Here is a 12,591-nt window from a genome sequence, read left to right as displayed (position 1 = left end):
GGCCTAAGCTTGTACGTCTGGGTGGTAGCATTGTTAAAAACGAAATTCCAACTGAAAATAAAAAGCTCTCATACATTTTCTGTATACCAAATTGTAGTATTGTGTAGTCACCAAAAGTTACTAAAAATCAATAATGAAGATGTGAACTTACCTTGATTAACAAACACTTATTAGCAAATAAAAATCTTCTTAGTCTTTAAAATTCGAAGAAATATTAAGATAATCTCTCAGAAATATTGAAAATTATACATTTAATTTTGCATATTTTAAAAAACGCGCAATACGAATGTCAATGTCATTCACACCAATAGACTATATTGAAAGAGCATCGTTTGTTCGAAACGTGAATAGAAACTGTAATTTACACAAAATAAATTTCTGAACACACGCGTGTTGATAATAATTTGTCATTATTTCTGAACGCACGCATAATTAATATTTGAGGAATTATTAATGCTTAATGCACTATCAACATTTTCAATAGATTAAAAAAAATACAGACAATTGTTTATTCACCCTTTTCATAGTTTATGCATAAATGTCAATCATTATTTACAGAATTTGAATTTAGAAACAACAAATATTTGACATGTACAAATGAAAATTTATCGAATCTAGCTTTTACCCGCGACTTCGTCTGCGTAGTGGTGTTAGTGGTCAAAATGCTGCCGTATGTCATCTAAAATGTGAATTACTTGAGAATATGTTACTGTTAGCATTTTTAAAGATATGTATTCCAAAGAAACCACGACCGCCGATTCATCATTTTATAATCATGATGAAAAGTAGCCAAGGTTATCTATATTATTATCCTTTAATTTCCTATATATTGCCTATCAATAAAAAAATACATTGTTTCGTTGTTATATTCCAAAAAAAAAAACATTCGTGCAAGCGTAACCTCAACACAAACAGGATTACTTTCGCATTCATAACATTTTGTAGTAGGGATATTGGCGATTTAAATAAGTATATTATGTGTATTTAAATAAGAATCGAACGCGAGTGAAGCCACAGGCAACGTATTAACGAAAATGACGAATTTTCAAGCAAACATTAATCTCCTCTATCAAGCATTCTACGCCTTCTACCCTTTTTATTAAAAAGTAGCCTATGTTCTTTCACTCCTAATTAAGGGTCCAAATACAAAAATTCACTGTTACAGCTTTAAAAATGACGAATTTCCATATGACCATTTATCCCCTATGTTTACCTATTCTCCGCTATTTTTTTGCAATAAAAAGTATCAAGTAAGGTCTATTCTATCTCAGTACCAAATTTCATCAAAATCGGTTCACTGGTTTAGGCGTGAAAGCGTAATTACAGACAGACAGAGTTACTTTCGCATTCATAATATTAGTAGAGATTCTGTGCTCCAACGCACACTTATCCAATAGCATATTTTGTTTTTTAGTATCCAATAGCATTTATCCAATATGAACTTTATCCAATAGCAATAAAGCTCAAATTGACTCTACGTATTAGTTAGAAAACGTTTGTATGGGATAAAGAAAAGGGCTGTTTTTAGGGCTTTTCCGTCAATTATTTGATATTTTCTCGCCGTAAAAACCATCCTTGAACTTCGACGAATATAACAAAAAAAGAATTGGCCAAATTGGTCCAGGCGTTCTCGAGTTATGCGCTTACCAACACTTTTAGCGATTCATTTTTATATATAAGATGATAGTATTTATTTCATAGGATTCAATCATTTCACTGTCCTGCAGGCGCCTTATCGGCTCTGATGACAATTTTGTGATTATCTGATGGCATGCGGTCTAATGCATTTGTGAATGTCTAATGCATCGGTCTAATGCAACTAATTCATTGTGTTGAAGGAAAAATGTTTGAAGTTGTTCATCACAATGGATCTCTTTACTGAGTTGTTGTGTGCGCAACACTGATCGACTTCTCTTGATGAATTGTCCATAAAATATATTTGCAAAAATGTATAGTCTTCAACAGGCACTGGCAATAAGGAACCTGTTTGATGATATATTTGAATCCCTGAATCTGCAAGAATATAAATATGTATACAGGCAATTGTATAGCAAATTGTACCACCATGTGTCTCGCAAAATACTGCCACAATACTTTACATCATTTCAAATTAAAACTACTTTTAACCTCGACATTAAACAGCCTTCCACGGCAGCTCTAGGTAGTAGGCTTTACCAAGAACATCTTGCTCATGCCACTATAAAATACAACATGTTATAAATGTTGCTGATTAAGTCTTCGGATTATAGACTATTATTATGTATTTGATTTATTGTTTACAAAATAAACACATCACTGACTCGACATATTTTGCACCAGCTACATGGTTTTAAAACTAAAAAAAAAACGTTTGCCATTATACTTACTTGCTAAAAGTAGGCAAAAAATTGTCTCGTATAACTTTTGTTGCTCCAAATGATGTCATTTGAAAGCAATTATTGTACTGCTGGATATGAGTCAAAAAATAAACCAATGAATGTAGTGGCTCTGGTGGCGGTACCAATGGCGTCAATTTGACTTGGCCGCTGGCGCAACACAATCCAGAGGCCCATTTCAATCCCAATGTGGACACACAATGTTCATTGGTCCAATAGCAACAATTTGCTCTGAACTGTAATCAATTGCCACATTATAACTGAATGCAGCTTTGTGGGTTAAACACAACATTTCTATCTTGATATCGATTCAGTTCAAGTTCATTTCGCGCTTCGCTATGCTCATCAGTTTGATTTGCTCTTATATTTCTTTGACTTGCCGTATTTCGAGTTCTGCGGCCTAAGCTTGTACGTCTGGTTGGTAGCATTGTTAAAAACGAAATTCCAACTGAAAATAAAAAGCTCTCATACATTTTCTGCATAATCGTGTATACCAAATTGTAGTATTGTGTAGTCACCAAAAGTTACTAAAAATCTATATGAAGATGTGAATTTACCTTGATTAACAAACACTTATTAGCAAATAAAAATCTTCTTAGTCTTTAAAACTCGAAGAAATATTAAGATAATCTCTCAGAAATATTGAAAAATATACATTTAATTTTGCATATTTTAAAAAACGCGCAATACGAATGTCAATGTCATTCACACCAATAGACTATATTAAAAGAGCATCGTTTGTTAGAAAACGTGAATAGAAATTTTAATTTACACAAAATAAATTTCTGAACACACGCGTAACTGTTGATAATTTGTCACTATTTCTGAACGCACGCATAATTAATATTTGAGGAATTTCTATTAATGCTTAATGCACTTTTCAACATTTTCAATAGATTAAAAAAATACAGACAATTGCTTATTCACCCTTTTCATAGTTTATGCATAAATGTCAATCATTATTTACAGAATTTGAATTTAGAAACAACAAATATTTGACATGTACAAATGAAAATTTATCGAATCTAGCTTTTGCCCGCGACTTCGTCCGCGTAGTGGTGTTAGTGGTCAAAATGCTGCCGTATGTCATCTAAAATGTGAATTACTTGAGAATATGTTACTATTAGCATTTTTAAAGATATGTATTCCAAAGAAACCACGACCGCCGATTCATCATTTTATAATCATGATGAAAAGTAGCCAAGGTTATCTATATTATTATCCTTTAATTTCCTATATATTGCCTATCAATAAAAAAATACATTGTTTCGTTGTTATATTCCAAAAAAAAAAACATTCGTGCAAGCGTAACCTCAACACAAACAGTGGTAGTAGGGATATTGGCGATTTAAATAAGTATATTTGTATTTAAATAAGAATCGAACGCGAGTGAAGCCACAGGCAACGTATTAACGAAAATGACGAATTTTCAAGCAAACATTAATCTCCTCTATCAAACATTCACCGCCTTCTACCCTTTTTATTAAAAAGTAGCCTATGTTCTTTCACTCCTAATTAAGGGTCCAAATACAAAAATTCACTGTTACAGCTTTAAAAATGACGAATTTCCATATGACCATTTATCCCCTATGTTTACCTATTCTCCCCTATTTTTTTGCAATAAAAAGTAGACCATGTTCTTTCGTTCCTCATTAAGTATTTAAATACAAAGTTTTACTGTTACAGCTTTTAAAATGACGAATTTCCATATGACCATTTATCCCTTATTTTTACCCATTCTCCGCTATTTTTTTGCAATAAAAAGTATCAAGTAAGGGCTATTCTATCTCAGTACCAATTGGCGTGAAAGTGTATTTACAGACGGACAGAGTTACTTTCGCATTTATAATATTAGTAGGGATTCTGTGCTCCAAGTCTCCAACGCACACTTATCCAATAGCATTTGTTTTTTAATATCCAATAGCAATATGAACTTTATCCAATAGCAATAAAGCTCAAATTGACTCTACGTATTAGTTAGAAAACGTTTGTATGGGATAAAGAAAAGGGCTGTTTTTAGGGCTTTTCCGTCAATTATTTGATATTTTCTCGCCGTAAAAACCATCCTTGAACTTCGACGAATATTACAAAAAAAGAATTGGCCAAATTGGTCCACGCGTTCTCGAGTTATGCGCTTACCAACGATTTTAGCGATTCATTTTTATATATAAGAAGATGACGGTGGCAAGAAAGCACACGGCCCACCTGATGGTAAGTGGTTACCGTGGCCTATGAACGCTTGCAACACTTGGGGTGTTACATGCGTTTTGCCGACCATTAAAAGTTAGATATTTTCTATAAGAATGAAGAATAGATGAAATAGTTAATGATGTGGATTAGATAATATTCGTATATTACATAACGACATTATATGTCTAAATAGCAACATATGATAGCATACATATGAAAGCATATATTCTATTCAAAGTTATGACAAAATTAATCTGGTTCGTCTTCGCATATGAATTAATTTACTAATGTAAAGTCTTATTTAACGGTTTATATCCATACTGTTTACCTTGTTATTTTGAGATGTAAACTTCCAAAGATGAGATAATTATATTTACCTGAAAATAGAAAGAGAAATGACGATTAGTTAATACAGAAGAACAGACATATATTAAAGTAGATATAATTGGATTAAAACTTTCGTGAGACATACTAAGTTAATTATTATGTTATCGGCTTACTCACGTAACTGTTTGACGAGGAACTTGACTGATATGCTAGAGGCTCAAGAGAGAGCTACTAAGTAGCAGCGCGACAATCGCCGCGTCGTGTGTGGCGGAATACTGCTCATGAATAAGAGCTTCTAGCATGGCTTGAAACTAGTCGAGTTCCTTGCCACACAGTTACGTGAGTAAGCCGGTAGCATAATAATGAAAGTAGAAATACAATATAAATAAAAAATAGCATAATAACAACATCTTAGAAAGTTGAATTACTTTATTTATAATTTATTTATTGCACTTCACATATACAAGAGAAAGTGTAGACGGGACTGTTTAAGTAGTTTTTTCGTCGCCAATAAATATTATTATCTACTCGTTATTAGAAGTAGTTGATGTCGTAATATCACGCCATTCACTTGTTTAAATAGGTAAGAAATAGATTAACTATACTCCATACAAAAATAACATTTACACTTTATGCTATGACTAGCGACCCGCCCCAGCTTCGCATGGGTGCAATGGTAATACATTATGCATGTATTGTGCATATAAACCTTCCTCTTCACTCTATCTATTAAAAACCGTTCCCGCATCAAAATTCGTTGCGTAGTTTTAAATATTTAAGCATACAAAAGGGCATAGAGACAGAAAAAGCGACTTTGTTTTATACTATGTAGTTATTACTATTATTATCGTCATCAGGCCGTGACAGACCATTGCTGGCCTTCATGGCTTGCTAAACGCTATGACCACGCTTACTAAGCGGGTTGTAGATCGCTGTTTAATATATTAATAGGTTCAGATTTATCAAATGTGTAGTCTCTTACTGCTAATTTCAATGACTGGTCTTAATCTAACATCTTTGACTCTTTAAAACGAATGTTAAATATCGATCTTAATATGAAGATTTTGGATTGTGATCGGTTATTGAAATCGCAATTAGTCGGGTCTCGGGGTACAATACCCGCGGGAAGACTAGTGGTACAGGTCTGATTAAAAATGTCAACAAAAACGCATAGATGCTGTCATTGTTGGATTCACAAATAGAACCTGGATATCACCCAGATATTTGACTAGACAGTGTAGCGATTTTATCGACCTAACGACCAACAACGGGCTATCTTAAATAGACAAAAAGTATCAAAAGTTAGGTCTAGACAATACTATAATTGAAGTGAGAGTGCATATACCTCCTTTTACCGACTGCAGTTAGAAAGTGAATCGTTACAGCTACTTGGTTAATTTCACGCTATGCCTCATCGATCACTTTCATTCTACGAAGAGGACGTATCTATTGAAATAAACTTGTAATTATTTCGATTTCGCTTGTGATTTCCTAGAGGGGTAGTCAGAAGTAACAGCTCTAAGTGTGGGAGAGCCATGCTTCGCCACGAATGGGCCGGCTCGACCGGAGTGATACCACGGCCTCACAGAAAACCGACGTGAAACAACGCTTGCGTTGTGTGAGTGAGGTTACCGGAGGCCCAATTCCCCCCTTCCCAATCTTCCCCATCCCCATTCCCGAACAACAACCCTTAAATTCCTAACTCCCAAAAAGCCGGTAACGCACTTGTAAAGCCTCTGGTGTTTCAAGTGTCCATGGGTGGCGGCGATTGCTTACCATCAGGTAATACGTCTGCTAGATTAACGGCATGTCTCATAAAAAAAGACGGTATACTCATTTCTCGGTAGCGGTTCCTTCAGTCAATTCTTCCCGAGACCACTCCAATATCTATCTAGCAATGCCAGATGTTATGCAGAGAATTTTGAAAAAGTAAAAACTCATAATGTTTTATTTTATCTATAGATAAAGTTTGAAAGTTACAGTTGTGAACCGTCGACCAGCGAGGTAGTCCAAATAATTTGTCCAATTGTAAAAAAAAAATTTTTTTTTTTTTTGATTTATCAAATCGATAAAATCGTCACACCTTTTATCCCCGAAGGAGTAGTCAGAGGTGCACATTACGGCACGTAATGCCGCTATACAATGTACACCCAATTTTCACCATTAGTGTTATAAGTCATTTGCCATATACTGGGCACAATACCAGACTCCGTGCTACTACTGAGACTACTACCCGACTCTACTTGCGACCACTCGACCAACGAGGCAGTCAGTCAATATATAGATCACGTAGGCATCATATATCTACAAAGTTATATACTATATTGTCTGTATCTTATGTATAAAGATATATAGAAGTATTTCTATCAATTTATTACCCCGAGATAGCCGCGAATTGATCTTCATCTAAATGGTTATTTTATTGAGACATCGTAAAACGCCTTAGGTATTAGGTGTTAGGGTGCTTTTCCACCACAGATGTGCTATGTAGCTATGCTTTATATAATAGCGAAGCTGTGAAACTATGTGACCGTTTCCACTGATACTAAGCTATGTAATAGTGCGAGAAAGATGTGCTATGAAGATGCGCCGCCGCAAAGTAGCTGTGCGAGGAAGATGCGCAGCTCGAGTATGCGATGTATATCGATACACGAGTGCTATGGGTGGCTTCCCTACTCTCCATAGCACGCATCTATCCATAAAAAAAAAACATATCTTATCTGAGTCCGTTTCCACCAGTGCTAAACTATGTGTACCAATGAGCATGATTGGTGGAAGCCAAACGCATCAACAGCAACGTAGCATAGCATCTCTGGTGGAAAAGCAGCCTTATACTCATAAAACACATTTAGCTTAGGTATGTTTGCAGTCTTTATATAGGTATGAAGTTATATTACTAGTCATAGTCATAATGGTATCTCCACTCTCTTGATATCGACGTCACCCGCCTGTGACACTCCACTGCTGGACTAGACATTGACGTCCTATAGTTAAAAAGGTTTATAATAATCACTACGTATGAAAAACCCTACTCTTCTCGAAGGGTTTTTATGGTATAAGCCGGTAAATGAGCAGACGGATCACCTGATGGTAAGCAATCGCTGCCGCCTTTGGACTTCCTAAACAGAAGCATTACAATTGCGTTACTGGCTTTTTAAAGGAATACGCTCTTTTCCAAAACTCTTGCTACCACTATCTTCTTCTCTTTCTAATTCTAACTTTTGCCAGAGCTTTCGCCCATGGGATAAAGCCTATATGTCCACAATATAATCTACCCCTGCACCAAATTTCATCCCGATCCCTTCAACTGTTTTGACGTGATTGAGTAACAAACATACACATAGACACATAAACACACAAACTTCGGCATTTACCTAAGATATTAGTAAGAGATATTATAATAAGAGAGACGTATTACATTACTGAGCCACCTGCGGTAACATTACGACGCAGACTTTATGATACCCACTTAATACGAAGATAACATTAGCATCGTAAAAAACTTATGTTAAGACGTTATCCTGTTTTATGTATGTATGAAGTAGCGCTGTCTGCCTGTCTGCCTGTTTGTCTGTTCGTCTGTATGTCTGTATGTCTGTAAGTCTTTATTGCTACTATGTGTGGTCGATTCAGTTGTGAAATTTTAGTGAGGGAATACGTTAGAATAGTGATAATATACCTGGTAATATTGTGTGATATCTTTTGTTAATTTATTAATTATTACGTTATCGGCTTATTGCCGCACTTAGAATCATTTGATGATTACTTAACCCAGTCTTTAGCAATTGTTTTCTGAACAAAATCGTTACTAAAGTGTAGTTTAAGTATCTAATAATTAAATGTCTCTGAGTACGTAACTGTTTTGCGAGGAAGTCGACTAGTTTCAAGCTATGATAGGGGTTCATACAAGAAGTTACAAGATCGCTGATGATGATGTTCCGGAGCTGCGGACTACCTAGCAGGTTTACCGGGGATCCGGCTCGAAGGGCAGAACTAGGAACGGAGTGGTTTAGTCAGTAAGAGTCTGATACTCCCTCTCGCCTCACTCAAAGCGGAAGACCCCATTAAAAAAAATGCGAGATCGAGTAAATTTTAATATTTGCTTACTGGCGACTAGGAATCTTCCATAAATGATATCATACTAACATTATCAAAGAACGTGGGAATTTCCTTTTAAAATACTTCGACGCCTAACCACGCCTAACGCCTTTATTTTATTTTTAAGTTAGTTTTTATTCCTTTTTTTGGTATTTTTAAGTTGTAAATAATGTGTTAGTTAATATATTGATTTTTTTCTGTTTGAAATAAAAAAAAATACACACCAAACTTGATTTATAACTCCAGAATCGGAAACAAAAGTAATATTTATAAGTACTCGTGCGTAAGACCATTACATGGCAAAAGGTCACTAAAAATGTATCATAAAAATATTCGTAAATTTTCAGTTTCAGCTCCATACCGTTACTGGCAGCCCATACAGCCCATACAGCCCATACAGCCCATACACAGTCAATAGACTATAAATTAACTTTTATTACTACCTACCCACATGGACGCCTAACAATATATAAATTTAGGTTGCCACGTAAACACTGAAATTGCTGAAAAGCTTATATATTGAACTAATGGCTTTTGATCACGGGTTTGCTTGGGATTAAATTTTGTTGGTTAACTAAATCATTCTATTTTATCCTCATTCTCGTCTTTATTATCGCGTGAAATTAATAGTCAAATACTCAAACGTCACTCAATTTTAAAACGTGGTCAAGAATAGTTCTGTCACTATAAATTCTTTGTAAATGACAGAGATAGCATGATATTTAGGTACTTAAAATTGAGTAGCGTTTCAGTATTTGAGCGTAAGATTACGAACATGTTGTTTAAAATATCATCTATTTCTATTTTAAAAATAGTCTCCGCTACAGCACTAAACACACACCAACAATTATATAAGTTATCATACAAAATTATTGTCTAAAAAAACATCTTAACGTTTATTTAATTATTATACATACCTACCACTAATTTGAGTAAAAAGACAAAGCTTCATAAATAACTATTTTTGTCTTCTAAGAATCGAACCTATCTTTTAAAAGCTTCATAACTATACACAAGGGACTGGGTTTAAAATGCCCCATCACACTGTTTCAAGTGTCCATGGGCGGCGACGATTGCTTACCATCAGGTGATCCGTCTGCTCGTTTACTGTCTTATTATTATATCATAAAAAACAAATACCCCAAAAAAAAAATCCAATACACCACGAACGAACACTTAATGTAACGATACCCACTTTATTTATCGTGAAAGTCCGTAGGGTTACAAGAAATTGATCAATCAAATAAAGCTTAACCCTACGCCGGCGACGGGGGTACAGCTGATTGATGACAGATTGTCGTAACCTGATTACTTTGTAAATATTTTATAACGATTCATTGTAGTTTTTCAAGTATAATATTTTATGTATTCTTCTCAATGTAGAAAGGATGGATGAAAGCAGATTTACGAAAGAAATATACAAAGCGAATATGAATGGGACCGTCGGTAGAGGGCGCCCCAGACGGACATATAGCGACCAGATTGGCGATATATTAAAATAGGTCCAAATTAAAAGTACCTTTAACCGACGAGCATGCATGAAAAGACTGATGATGAAGCGAAAAAAGTGTGTAAGAACCGTGGCAATTGGCGTTCCATTGTCTCTGCCTACCCCCATGGGAGACAGACGTGAGGTTATGTATGTATGTATTCTTCTCATAACAGAGGAGCGAAATTTCAGTATGAATGACAACAGAATTCAATCTCGCAAAATTCAATAACGGATAACCTAAACCGAGTATTGAAGTTATCCGTAGGCTGAATTGCATTTCAGATGTATTCGTAACAAAATCTCGAATACAATATCACGCCTCTTAATCTCTAGTTCGATTTCCGAAGTCTGCCTCAGCAGTGTCAGGAGCGAGTGCTCTCTTATATCAAAGGAGGTGAGATCAGCAAAATGTATGGCCTGAGGAAAATGTTGTATTGATGGGATTGAAACTAGGTACAGATGGGAATCAGTATATTTAACGACATAATATATACATACAGGGTGTCCCTGAAGTCGACGTCCAACAGGCACCAGATGATCGGCAAGGTTCCAAATGTTATCAAAAAAATATAAAAAAAATTCTAAGTCCTACAGTTTTTAAATTACAGTGACTTATGTGTTATCCACGAAAAAGTACACCCTGTGCCAGTCTTTTGACTCTTGTTGCTACAAATCTTTATTTTTTCGTCTGCAGTCTTCCTTACATTATCCTGAATAGTGCTCCAGTAATATGGAATCATAAATTCTTAGCCAACTGCTTTAGATTGGAAAACATTGTTAGTTTTAGAGGAACCAAATACTCTGAATAAAATTTTCACCTTACTTTAAGTGACTGTACTGAATAAATTATGTATGGCACTAGTAGTGGCAAATTTCACCAAAGTTGGCGCATTTAATAAGGATTATAAAATGGTATAGCACTTTGCAAATTATTTCTTAAATTCGACACAAAAAAAGATTTTTCAACGAAACTCCGTTTCGATGAATTTATTTGAACTTGCTAAAAATTCTTCTAGTGTACTCAAATCATACGTTACAACCTCGTATGCACTAGACAGCACTTTGCACGCTATTTGTTATCATCATGTTGAAAATCAGCGAGGATCTCTTGTCAAACAACATTGTCTGTTTACCCGTGATTTCGCTTGCAGCATTCGTCGGCAATATTATCGCTAGACGAACTGGTGTTGTGCATCTCGAGCCATCGTACCCGGGCTTCGGCATTTTAGCTGAGCACTAGCTTTTTTGCGCCATGTTGATTATTTATTTTTTAAATTATTTTTTGCTTTACCTGCAATTCCTTGTAACGGTGCAAATAACTCTTTCTCGAAAAACTAAAGAATATTTGATGCTTCATCCCGCATTTGATCACAAGGCATGAACACGTAACTTAATCGGAGGATTCACCCATTTCTTTTTTTTTTTTTTGATTTGAAAATGACGAGTTATTGTACGTAAGGGCTCATGTACACCATACCACTACCGCGTCGATATGCTGTGTACATGAATCTGCCGCGTCCGTTCCTTTTGATTTTACTACACATTTGATAATGTGTTTGATGCACTATGAACATCATATTGCAATTATTCAATATTATTTAGTGAAACATGATACACAACATCAGTTCCTCTAGTAAGTCTAGTAATATTGCCGACGAAAGCTGCAAGCAAAATCATGAGTAGACAGACAATGTTGTTTGACAAGAGATCCTCGCTGATTTTCAACATGATGATAACAAATCGCGTGCAAAGTGTTGTCTAGTGCATTCGAGGTTGTAACGTATGATTTGAGTACACTAGAAGAAATATTAGTAAGTTCAAATAAATTCATCGAAACGGAGTTTCGTTGAAAAATCTTTTTTTTGTGTCGAATTTAAGAAATAATGTGCAAAGTGCTATACCATTTTATAATCCTTATTAAATGCGCCAACTTTGGTGAAATTTGCCACTACTAGCGCCATACATTATTTATTCAGTACAGTCACTTAAAGTAAGGTGAAAATTTTATTCAGAGTATTTGGTTCCTCTAAAACTAACAATGTTTTCCAATCTAAAGCAGTTGGCTAAGAATTTATGATTCCATATTACTGGAGCACTATTCAGGATAAT

General features: G+C 35.1%; 1 protein-coding gene and 1 long non-coding RNA gene across 3 annotated transcripts in view; one reads left to right on the top strand and one right to left on the bottom strand.

The window, feature by feature from the left end:
* The window catches only part of LOC126911047 (uncharacterized), a 436,837-nt gene that overhangs the window by 168,873 nt on the left and 255,373 nt on the right, over positions 1–12,591 (top strand). For both annotated transcript variants that reach the window (XR_007705604.1, XR_007705603.1), the window contains exon 2: positions 6,520–6,674. This is a non-coding gene — a long non-coding RNA (uncharacterized LOC126911047). The remainder of the gene's footprint in view (positions 1–6,519; positions 6,675–12,591) is intronic.
* The window catches only part of LOC118271470 (uncharacterized), a 285,447-nt gene that overhangs the window by 53,332 nt on the left and 219,524 nt on the right, over positions 1–12,591 (bottom strand). The gene's annotated exons all lie outside the window — the stretch shown is intronic.

This window comes from Spodoptera frugiperda, chromosome 9 (genome assembly GCF_023101765.2).
Source record: "Spodoptera frugiperda isolate SF20-4 chromosome 9, AGI-APGP_CSIRO_Sfru_2.0, whole genome shotgun sequence".
NCBI classification, from domain to species: domain Eukaryota; kingdom Metazoa; phylum Arthropoda; class Insecta; order Lepidoptera; family Noctuidae; genus Spodoptera; species Spodoptera frugiperda.
Note: the sequence above shows the minus strand (reverse complement) of the source record. Positions and strands in the feature narration are given on the sequence as shown.